This window comes from Acomys russatus, unplaced genomic scaffold (genome assembly GCF_903995435.1).
Source record: "Acomys russatus unplaced genomic scaffold, mAcoRus1.1, whole genome shotgun sequence".
In the NCBI taxonomy this organism is placed as follows: Eukaryota; Metazoa; Chordata; class Mammalia; order Rodentia; family Muridae; genus Acomys; species Acomys russatus.
In genome coordinates, this window is record NW_026131880.1 from 73088 (window position 1) to 86095 (window position 13008).

General features: G+C 38.9%; 1 pseudogene; it reads left to right on the forward strand.

Moving 5' to 3' along the window:
• Positions 1–952: 952 nt before the first annotated feature.
• LOC127186608 (RAB7A-interacting MON1-CCZ1 complex subunit 1-like) lies at positions 953–3682 on the forward strand (annotated as a pseudogene).
• Positions 3683–13008: the final 9326 nt, after the last annotated feature.

Here is a 13008-nt window from a genome sequence, read left to right on the forward strand (position 1 = left end):
ATAGTAAATTCTAAAATAATTGATCAACCAATGAGAGGGTGAATCTGTGACTATCAAGTCATAAACATTTATCTTTAGTAACAGCCAATTCTACAGGTCCCTAATTATACATAAAATCCTTACATTGCTATCACTTGTATTGTCTTGAAATTAAAATTTATTTTAAATGAATTATTCAATAATTTTGTTTCAAATCTCAGTCTTAAGGCCAAAGTTAAACTGAAGAAAGAAAATTTAAGGCAAATTTTTAGTGACAAATATTCCTAGGTAAAATGCTAAATTTCAAAGTCTCCATTAGTGATTTTTTGTTTGTTTACTTGCTTGTTTGTTTTTTGTTTTTCGAGACAGGATTTTTCTGTGTAGTTCCGGCCATCCTGGAATTTATTCTGTTGGCCAGGCTGTCCTGAACTCACAGTAGTCTGCCTGCCTCTGCCTCCCAAGTGCTGGGATGGAAGTCGTGCGCCACCATTGCCAGGCTTAGTGATTGCTCTTTATGAAAATTTCAGGAAGAACTCCTAGTCAATTCTGCTGATGAATCTAAGGATCTCAGATTCCACACATCTGCAAAAACATATGGTTATTCCTGTGCATGTTACTTTGTGGAGCCACTAACTCCAGGCTTGCTGTGACAGAAATATTTGGTAACCTTTATAGACTCAACTCATGCGTCTATTCCTATTTCTCTGTAGGCCTTGGTAATCTGAGCCACTGGCTGCTTTTGATGCTTTGAAAGAATAACTGGGCTCCAAATTTCCAGTGCTTCCGATATCTCTCTTAACCCTCTGCCATACTTGGAACCTGGTGGTTTGTTTGTTTTTTTTTTTTCTTTCATGTAATTCTTGTAGAGTTTACCATATGGGTGTTTACCATAAGGTCTCTAATATCCCTTAGGTTTGACTCATTTGATATTCCTGTGCATGGCAACATCAAGATTCACTCCTTAATGTTACACATGTACTCAATGTGTAAGAAAAGATATGGGCCCGAGATAGCCATAGAGGCTGTAGTGTCCAGTGTGGTGAGGCCGGTCGAAGAGCTTGGGGAATTGGCTCATGCCCATATACAGCACCTTAGCAAAGCTGCAGGGAAAGACAATCACTTTTTAATTCAGGTTTCTGCAGCTCTATAAAAAATGAAACTTTTTGATGCTTGTCATCTTCTTGAGGTAGGCTGGGTGTTGCCAGGAGTTAACCTTTTTTTCAAAGAATCTTAAAAATATTAAAAGCATCTTTAAATGCCATCTTCTGTATGTTACCTTATTGATCTATCTATTAAACCTAGGATGTATATTCTTTTTAAAATATTTTTATTAATTTATTCAGATTACATCTCTGTTGTTATCCCATCCCTTGTATCCTCCCATTCCTCCCTTTCTCCCATTTTCCCCTTACTCTCCTCCCCTATGAATGTGACTGAGGGGGTCCTCCTCCCCCTGTATATGCTCATAGGGTATCAAGTCTCTTCTTGGTAGCCTGCTATCCTTCCTTTGAGTGCCACCAGGTCTCCCCATCCAGGGCACATGGTCAAATATGGGGCACTAAAGTTCGTGTGAAAGTCACAAACTGAGAAGGAAGTCCTGTCCCTTGGGAAGATCTGGGTAGGGGTTCAAAGTTTACTGCACGTATTGTCCTTGGCTGGTGCCATAGTTTGAGCAGGACCCCTGGGCTCAGATCTGCCATTCATAATGTTATTCTTGTAGCTTTCTGGGACCCTCTGGATCCTTCTCTTTCCCCATTCTCCCATGCTTCTTTCACCTAGAGACCCAATAGGATGTCCTCCCCTCTGTCCCACTTTCCTGCTAAGTGTAGACATTCATGGGACATGCCCCCTGGGCAAGTGTCCTGTTATAAGGGAATATATACCATTCTTGTGATAAAAATAGACCAGTAAATGACATGACCACGATTTGATTAACTAGCAATTAGCTTGTATTATTTAATAGTCCTAAACAGTCTGCAATTGCACTTTCAAGATATAGGAAGTAAATTTTGTATTATAATTGAGTTGTATGGGTTCAATACCTCATATTAGAATATGCAAATATATATGTGGATATATATATATATATATATATATATATATATATATATATATATATATATAGTGATAGGGTGGGGACAGTAATCTTAAATTTGAAACCTATACCAATGTATCATAATTAAAATAATTTTGCACCAATATACAAAATTTTGTACCAATAAATTAAAAATAACCTTATGGAAATGGCTTTAAATTTGGCAAATCAGCCCCTGGGAAAAACACCCTAATTTCTGCCACAGACAGAATTCTGCCTAAAAATGGGCAATCTTGGATGCAGGCATAGTCCATGGTCAAACTCTGCCAAAACAGAGTAAGCAAGTCTTCAATAGTTCCTGCCTCACAAATATGTCTGTCAGATATATTGGGCCGAAGGCTGAAGATGAGACTCGAATGTTATAGAGAATTTTGGGTGACTGCTGAGGCAGTAAACTGTCTCTGTCATTTTCTCATTTTGAAAGCTGTCAATCTGCACTTCCAGTTCACTCAGGTAATTAATTTTATATCTTCTCAAGTCTCTGATGGAGTTGAAGACCAGATAGTTTAGCTTACAGTTAAGCTTAATTGTTTAGGGGTTAAGATGTTTTTAGACCTAGATAGACGTTTTAACTTGACAGAGATGAGATATGATCGATACTGATTTTTGTTCAGGATTTTAGACTCACCAAGACAGGAAAGACATTTTCTGCAAGGTTGCAAAATACAATTAACCAAGACACCAGGAATGTAACATTTACATAATCCCTGATTGTTTCATGGTTCTTTATGTAGTTCTTTTTAATTTATGTGTAATAATACAAGTGTATATGCCAAAAATACTTTAAAAAATTGAAGCTCTTTTTTTTATTAATTTATTCTTGTTACATCTCAATGGTTATCCCATCCCTTGTATCCTCCCATTCCTCCCCCCCCCCCATTTTCCCATTATTCCCCTCTTATATGAGAAAACTAGAAAGGTTCAAATCCATCAGATCTTTTGAAACTATACACACAGGGCCATATTGGACACAACAAATTTTGAGGAGAACAGTCTAGTAGATGAGGATTTTCCTGAAGACTGTTCTCCCCAGAAAGTAAAAGAGCTGTTGACTGTTCTTTCAGACCTGGAATTTTAGTTAAAGAAAACAATATGCATCCCAAACTGGTGAGTTGCTTGAGGATGACCTCCGGCAATGCCTCTCTTGGAGATGAGGGGCCCCGGTATATATGCACGGTCATTCTCTGACTAAGAGAAGGGTGTGGCTCCTGGGAAAATATAATTTGCTTCTGAAGTACCTTGTTGATGGGATCAATCACTTGCTGTAGATGCTAAGTTATCGATACCCTATCCAGCTAAATGAAGGTATTTCTTTCTAAGACCTAGACACAGCTAAACTACCGAGAACAGGAATATTTAGTGACACCATGTGCTGGTTATGATGTACAGTGGAGAAATGTGCTACTAGGGGTTGAAGCACTGCCCAGATCTACAGTCAGAGCATCATGAGGTCAACATCGACATCTTCGGAGCAAGCTGCACCACACACAAAGAGCCCTTGGATTGCCGAGACGTAGGAGAAAAAGATATTTGAAGAAGCATGTGTCAGTGTGTGAAGGACCCTAGAAGGAGCAGGAGTGGGACACAATAAATGCAATGCATTTCTGAAGCTTCTTCTGGCGGCGTTGTACCTAGGTGATCACCCAGTCCTCAAAAATCAAAAGGAGATCCCTGGAATGGAAAGGAGGGCTTCAGAAAAGGAGATGCACTACACTGATCTCGAGAATATTACATTACGTAAAGATGCCCGAGGTGGCCACTCTTCTCTACTGCTGTCACCTTTCATTGCATCGTCTTAAACCTGTGAAGAAAGCATTCTTTAATTCTAAAATGCACATATTGTCATTCTAACTGAACTTGAACTCCATATAATCCTGCCACTGGAAAAGAGGAACCCAATGTAGAGTGATAGTTGTTTATTTAATATTTTAGGTTATATTTTCATTGCAGTGAACTATATGCAACAAAAAATCTCCTTATTTTGAAGTGTGCATACTTCAGAGATAAAAATCAGGTTTTCTCCTTGTTTCAAATATATACTATGGATAAAAATATAGGCAATTAAAAGATTATGACTAATATATTTTTTATTATAAATTGTTTTTATAAATTTATTCTTGTTACATCTCAGTGTTTATCCCATCCCTTGTATCCTCCCATTCTTCCCTCCCTCCCATTTTCCCCTTATTCCCCTCCCCTATGACTGTTCCTGAGGGGGATTACCTCCCCTTGTATATGCTCATAGGTTATCAAGTCTCTTCTTGGTAACCTGCTGTCCCTTCCTCTGAGTGCCACCAGATCTCCCCCTCCAGGGGACATGGTCAAATGTGAGGCACCAGAGTATGTGAGAAAGTCATATCCTACTCTCCACTCAACTGTGGAGAAGGTTCTGACCATTGGCTAGATCTGGGTTGGGGTTTAAAATTTACCGCCTGTATTGTCCTTGGCTGGTGCCTTAGTTTGAGCGTGACCCCTGGGCCCAAATTGCTGGTGGGAATACAAACTAGTGCAGCCACTTTGGAAATCTATCTGGTGCTATCTCGGAAAAATGGGAATAGGGCTTCCTCAAGACCCGACCTATTCCACTCCTTGGAATATACCCAGAAGATGCTCTAGCACACAACATGAAAATTTGCTCATCCATGTTCATAGCAGCCTCATTCATAATAGCCAGAACATGGAAACAGTCTAAGTGTCCCTCAGTAGAAGAATGGATAAAGAAACTGTGGTACATATACACTATGGAATACTACGCAGCTATGAAATACAAGGAATTCCCAAAATTTGTGCACAAATGGATTGAACTAGAAATGATCATAAAGAGTGAGTTAACCCAGAAGCACAAAGACTCAAATGGTATATACTCACTTATATCTGCATACTAGCCCACAGGGAACTACTAAGGACCTGCTTACCCTGTCTTGGCAGAGTTTGGCTGCCAACTCTGCCTGCATCCAAGCTTGCCCCCTTTTAGGCAGAATTCTATCTGTGGCAGAAATGAGGACATTTTTCCCAGTGGCTGGTTTGCCATATTTGAAGCCATTTTCATAGGAGGTTCTTTGATGCCCACCATCTTCTCTGAGGTAGGCTGGGTGTCCCAGGAGGTAGCCTGTCTTGTTTTCAAAGAATGTTTTGAGTAATAAAAACAGCTTTAAATGCCATATTCTGTAGGTCTAACATTAAAATTTCATTTCCAGTAAGGTAAACAACAAACAATCTTTAAAAACTGAATCTTATGTATTTTGCCATGAATTACTAATAATACTTAAACTATTTACTTATCCATCCTATAAACTCTTTTCATAGTTTGGTTAAGACAAAAACTGCATGGTTCCTCAAAAATGAAGGTAAAAATCAATGTAGGTGAGTCTGTCACTAGTTCAGGTGCTTTTAGGGTACATCTTTGCGTGTGATGAACTTTACATATGTTTTGCCTTTAGCAGCATTGAAAGCTTACAGTCTTGCTCACCATTTTTCTCCCTACCTGAAATCTTGTCACTCTGTGATGGTCTGTATGTCTTCTGATGCACTATACTTGTGTCCTAGTGACATTTTCACACTCCAGTACTTCCTGTGACTGCACCTAAACATTAGTCACCTCTATCCCTGTTCTTTCACAGAAATTCTAGATTATGAGAGAGGAAACTGCCATGCCCTCCATAACAGTAGTGTATATATTTCCCTCAGAAGAGTAAAATGTTACTTGGACTAAATCTAAGAAGATAAGACTCTATCTTCAGAAGCTGAGAGCTTCCATTTTTGCTTCTATAACCTTGTTTTGCTCACTGGTTGGTACATGTACACTTTACTCCCTCTCCCCCAAAACAATTGGAGAACAATTTTCAGACCATAGTAGTTGCAGTTCTTTCTACTATGGTATTATAATACAACAAGATGCATTTTCTTTTGTTCATTTAACCTTGATGAGTAAATTGTTTTATTTAGAGTGAAGTAATCTCAAAATACCAAATACTCCACCTAAAGACAGTAAGGAAATCTATTATAGAGTCTTTAAACAGCTATTGTGTGCCTACTGCATGCCACGTTTTGTCCTAGGCACTGAGGTTATAGCATTGTAAACACTCTCCTATTATGGGAGTGTAGTGGAAGAAAGAATACAGTATGCCAATACACTATAAAGCGTTAAGCAGGTGTAAAGGACTAAGGTGACTTGGACATGGGTGATACGTACCGCCTAACAGCCTTGGGCTTTTTATTCCTTCAGGTGGCTTTCTTTCTACCTTTCAGTTCCCTTCTCTGTCTTCTATAAGGTTGCTACATCTGCCCACAGTAGCCAAAACTCTGTAGTTTCTTTGTATTACTTCCCTATTCATTTTAAACACAACATGAGGTAACATAGTATGGAAATATTATATTAAGAGGTACTTTATATAGTCCCAATTAATGAATGCATTATATATTCATGCTGGCATGTAGTAGTTTTTGTTTTCCTACTTCTAGTGAAAATCAACTTAACTTCAGTTTGCATATCTGCACTTTTCACAATCCTTAGCCATTTATCATTCTTTACTCAGTATGAATTTTCTGTTGTGGAGCAGGCCTTTAGGACTTGATTTCATAGCCTGTTTCTTGCTGTGTGTATCAGCTTTCTGCCTACTGTGCCTTTTTTTTTTATGTTAAGGCACATATCCATTGGCATTCCCTTATCCTTTGCTTACAGTGAGGCGAGTGAGGTGAGAGTCACGAACTGGAAGGCCACCATAAACTCCAGTCCTAGCTTTAACAGTCTTGTACTCAGTATTCTGATGTTTGGTTAATGTGAACTGTGTCTGAAGCATTCTCAGAATTATCTTCACAATGTTTTAAAAACACCACCACTATTAACATGGCTATTTTAGATTGCTTGTCTCCTTGGTCTGTCTTTCCAGGGCCATATTTGTAATCCATGAGGATGTGTCTCTGCTACAGGAGCCCATAGTTCTCCTGAATTACTTACCCGGAGTTCTTTTTAATATATGAAATATATTGTGGAAGTATTATATCAACATAACCTTAATGTAGCCAGAAGTAAGCGTATTCATTATGTGCTTATGCTGGTATTTAGCAGTTTTGTTTTTGCAACTTTTAGTGACATTTTTCAACTACAGTGTTTTGGAACATATGATTAAGAAAGTAAAACCATATTTCTGCCACCCCCCCAAAAAAAGAAAAGAAAAAAAGGGAGGCTAGGTACTTTCTTTTAACATCTAGTATTGTCGAGTTATGGGTAATTTTGAAAAAAAAATCCACCCAGTTTATTATGCTTCAACAGACCCATATTTTTGTGCCATGTATAATGGATGTCATATGGTTTTCCATTTTTGTTTTTTGTATGCTGTCCGTGTGGTGATATTCATTTATGTGTCACACATTCATATGTCACAGGCACACATTCTACTAATTCATCAGTTTTGTCCCTGGGAACATTTTTATTGTATATTCATTTCTATAAACATTTAAATAAATTTCACCATTCCAATTGGCAATAGCTTAAAAGCAACACTAGCTTAGAGTCAATGTTCTACTCTGAAATAGTTGTGATCGACAACGAAAGCCTGTTGTTTTCATTGTAGAAGTTCCTAGGAAAGAGGAACAAAACACAGACGCTGTTCCAGGCCTCCCGTGCCCCTCTAAGACAATCCATGGAAAGGTGACATCTCGGGGGCACCACAACTGCCAAGGCAAGAGCATGTTTCCCCGTGAAAGAGAAAGGGCAAGGGAAACCAAGAAAAAGAAATGCAGAGCAAATTCTACTCCTTCAATGGTCCTGATCCATGCCAGGACAAGTTGGGATGTCTACAGGGAAATAAGAAATAAGAAACAGAGTAAATTCAGATTTCTCTAGGTAGTTTCATTCCACCTTAGGCTCGTGGGAAAGTTTAAACAAATTTGCCTATATTTACAGTGAAATGCCAGGATTTGTGGTGGTATCTGGAGTGGAGGTTTATCTGAAGCCACCACATCTACTACAAGCTGTTCCTAGTGAGGACATCTCGAGGTCCACAAAAGAATTTATTGCAGCCATACACTCTCTAACATTGTTTTAGGAGATCTAAAACAATTTAACTTTTGAAACCATGTGAACCAAATCGGGAAATTCATAATCAGGAACTAATTATCTGAATAACAACAGTACATCTTCAACAAAATCTCGAAGAAAGTTTTGCTCACTCAGAGCTGGTCAATACCCAGAATGTAACAGTTCCACCCAATGCCAGATGTATTTACTTTTAGTTTTCGAGACAGCGTTTGTCTGGGGTAAATTATTGGCTGTCCCAGGATGCTTTGTAGACCAAGCTGCCTGTCTCCACAATGATCCACCTGCCTCTGCCTCTTCTGGGTGCTGGGATAAAGGATGCACCACCGTGCCTAGCTTTAAATGCCAGATTTTACAGAGATGCAGCAGTGCACAATTGACAAGGTTGGAAGCAATTCTGGGGTATATCACGATTCAGACCTTGCAAATACCGGATCATCTCCAGAAATCTCTCCATACCCACTAAAATACCTCAAATCAATGGTTCCAGCATGTCAAAGGCTGGAAGCAGTTTTCGGGGTGCATCATGATACAAGATCTTGTAAAACCAATCACCTCCTAGATGGCCCACATGCCTAGTGAGCTCCCTTAACAGTGTGGCTCTAGCCACATAGTGTTCAGCTATTTGTACTCGGCAACCAAGCTGATAAAATGAGATATGATAGATATTAATTTACATTCGAATTTTAGGTGCACTAAGATAGGAAAGATGTTTTCTTTAAGGTTGGCAAATACAAATAGCCAAACACTATGATATAACATTTATGTAATTCCTGATTTTTCATGGTTCTTCTTGCTATAGACAGTTTAATGTATATATGTGTAATAACATAAATGTATATGTAAAAAGAGAAATAAAAACAAGAGAAAATGAAATGTAAATACATCAGCTATTGGTATTTATTAGCTATCGTGAAGTTAAAATCATTGCATCTCTAACTTAAGATCAAGTGTGGATATTCCTTAAAGTCCCTTAATACTTTCATGTAATATCTACATTTCCAGATACCAAAGAGGATTGTAATTTTTTAATGGTTCAATTCTTTTTGATCTTCACAAATCTTCTTCATTACATGAGTGCTTATTGGTATATACACATATGTGAAAATACGTATGGTGGGTTTTGTCTACATGTATGTCTGTGTACAAAGTGTGTGTCTGAGGCTACAGAGGCCAGAGAGGGCATTGGATCCCCTGGACAACAGTTACAGAATTTTTGACCTTCCACATGGGTGCTAGTTAGTGAATCTGAGTGGTGTGGAAAAGCAGCAGTTTTTTTTCCTGTACTGCTTTTATTTTTTGTTTTGTTTACCACTAGACTATCTCCCTGGTCCTATTATCCCTGGGATGTTAGCATATCTTTGTTTCAAAGAGCAACTTAGTCTTGTTCTCTAAAAATTGACAAGCATAATTCTAAAAGAGCCTTTGCAACTAAGTTCAAATGATGCTTAGTGGGGAAAAAAAGTTGCTTTCACCTCTAACAACAGGAGCAGGGGCTGTCTCTGACTCTGTGGCCTGCCTGTGGATCCCTTTCCCCTAACTAGCCTTGCCTAGTCTCAATAGAAAAAGATGCATCTAGTCCCACTTGATATGCCAAGGTAGTTTGATGCCCTTGGGAACCTTCCCCTTCTCTGAGAGAAAGGAAGCAGGTATAAGGGGACAGGAGTGAAGAAGCAGGGACTGTTTCACTCTAGGTTGGAAAGACCATAGTCCACTAGTCAGTAAATAATTGACTAAGAGTGACTGATATCAATGCACAAAGCATCGAGTTGTTTTTATGGCTCTGTAATTGTCCCCAATGAGGAATTTATACACAGGAGACATTTTCAGGAAAGTAAACAGAGAAGTGACCTCAGGGAAATGAACATCTTTCAACATTTCCTAAGCTAACACCTTAACTTCTTTTTCATATTAAGTTGCATGCTACCCAGGGGCACCATCCTTTTAAGGACTTTTTGGCTCTGATTTTCTTTCTGGGAAAAATAAAGCTCTCAGGATTTAAAGGTAAGCTAAATCTGTCGGTATTTCTTCGGTAGATATGTTGGTTCCGAGTTTTTAAGTAGTAACTATTGCAATTATGGAATCTTACATTAATAAACAATATTTGAAAGATCCAAGAATTATAAAACATACTTTTTGGAACTGAACACTTTATTCTATGATTGTGATTGTCAGATGATCAAAGCTCAGATATTTGACAAGCCCAAAGGATATCTTATAATATTTCAGTATGTATTCAGATATGATACTGATGGACACTTACTTAAGGAGGTCATCTAAGGGGTAATCTTGTGTTCTAAATTATTTCAAATGCTCTTTATATATCGTGTTTAATACATATGTGTGTGTGTGTGTGTATCTAAAGGTCATTATTATGGGATTCAGTGAATAAAATTGCTATTGAGCTAGCATATTCCCCTCTAGACTCTTAACAGAAATTCATATCACTTCACTTTTATTATTTCTTTTGCCAAGACCTGGGCATAACCTGGAGTTTCTCCTATTATACCTTGTGTTATTTATTGGTTAAATTTTTACAATACAACTTTAAAATATTTAACACAATAGGACTTGCAGTCAAATCAAATCAAAGTCTGCCATTTGCTTACAGAAAGATCTGATGGTGGAGTTAATTAAGTGTCTCCTTGTTATTTTCATCCTTAGCCAAAGTGGTACAGTTGGACTTGACACATATGAATCTTGTATGAATTAAATAATATAATAAATGCCCTTTAAAAATTCTGATTATGCATGTATCTGACTCAGGTCCTCTGTATATAATGGATTTTTAGCTTGGTGCTCTGGTGAGACTTCTAACAGTGGGAGCAGGTGCTGTCTCGGACCCTTTTGCACTGTTTTGGGATCCTTTTCCTCTCACTGGGTTGGCTCCTCCAGTCTTAATATGAGGGGAGGTACCTAGTGTTTTTTTCCACATTTATTTATTTGTTTGTTTGTTCAGTCACTTTATAGCACGATCCCAGTGCCCTCCCTCCACTCCTCTCAGTCTCACCATCACAGCCTCTCCCCCAATCCCCTCTCTCTTGCCCAGAAAGTAAGAGGCCCACAGAAAGCAAGAGGCCCACAAGAAAAGGGTTCTAACCCACCCTGGCACCTGAAGTCACAGCAGGACTAAGCGCAGCCTCTCCCACTGAGGGATGACAAGGCAGCCCAGCCAGGGGTAAGGGATCCAAAGGCAGACAACAGAATCTGAGACAGCCCCTACTTCAGTTGTTAGGGGACCCACATGTTGACAAAGCTGTACGTCTGCCACATATGTGTAGGGGATCGAGGCCCAGCCTATGCATGCTCTGTGGCTGGTGATTCATCTCTGTATGTCCCCATGGGCCAGTTTAGTTAACTCTGCAGGTGTTCCTGTAATGTCCGTGACCCTTCTAGCTCCTGAAATCCTTCCTCCCACTCTTCCACAAGGTGACAAAAATCAACTAATGACTTTCTTATCCTCACGCTTCTCTTAGGCAGAGATCAAAATCTGGGTTGTGGGTTTTATGGGTGATTGGTGTCCCCTCCCTCCACTGGAAGACCCATGTGGCTACAGGAAGTAGTCACTTCAGCCTCCATATCTCCCATTACTAAGGAGGCTAAGATCACCTCCATAAACTGTTGGGGCATCCCCCATCACAGAGATAACCCCCACAATATCCTCCTCCCACCTTTTTTTTAATCTACTGACTTCAAGACATCTGACTTTGAATCATTTTGGCAAGTACTTGGTATTGATTGATTGATTTTTAGGGATCCTCTTAAAAATCTTAATATTGGTTCTGATTATTAGGGATTTTTTTTTTTTTTTTTTTTTTTTTTTTTGTCACAGAAGCTGTAGTGTATCACGCAGTAGCCTTTTGTCCACATATGTTTCAAATGTTCATTGCTACGAGTCATGGGTCTGGTTTGAGGCCTACACTGTTCCCGGATGTTAGGGATCTTCTTAAAAGCTTAATATAGTCTCGGTTTTCCTAAAACTTTGAAGCTGGATTTTTTAGAGGAAGCAAAAGAATCCCTCAGCTCATGTTAATCATGGAGGCAGGTATATTTTGGAGTATGACTAATGGTATACTTAAAGTTTTTTCTTACCCTTAAGAGGTAAGAGACAAACAGATGTACATTTATCTATACCCCTGATGAGAAAAAAAAAGTAACATGGGATCATCATAATCAGTGTTTCAAAGGTTTTTATTTTTTTAATTATTTATTTATTATGTATACAGTGCTCTGACTGCATATACAACTGTAGGCCAGAGGGGAGCATCAGATAACATTACAGATGGTTGTGAGCCACCATGTGGTTGCTGGGAATTGAACTCAGAACTGTTGGAAGAGCAGGCAGCTCTCTTAAGCACTGAGCCATCTCTCCAGTTCATGTTTTTAATAGAAGGTATGTAATCTGTCTTCAATAGCCTATCCTCAAGCTTACTCTCTTTCTTTTTTCCTTTTGCTGTTGTTTATTATTGATATTTTATTTTAATTACAACACGTTTCCTGTTCCTTTCTTTCCTCCTAGCTCTCCCTTTTATCCCTCCCTGATGGCCTTCAAATCCATGGTCACTCATTTCACCAATTGTTTTTGTTGTTGTTGTTGTTGTTTTTTAATATTTTATTAATTTATCTATATTACATCTCATTTATTATCCCATCCCTTGTATCCTCCCATTCCTCCCTCCCTCACATTTTCCTCTTACTCCCCTCCCCTATGACTGTGACTGAGGGGAACCTCTTCCCCTGTAGATGCTCATAGGGTATCAAGTCTCTTCTTGGTAGCCTGTTATCCTTCCTCTGAGTGCCACCAGGCCTCCCCATCCAGGGGACATGGTCAAATATAGGGCACCAGAGTTCATGTGAAAGTCAGACCCCACTCTCCACTCAACTGTGGAGAATGTCC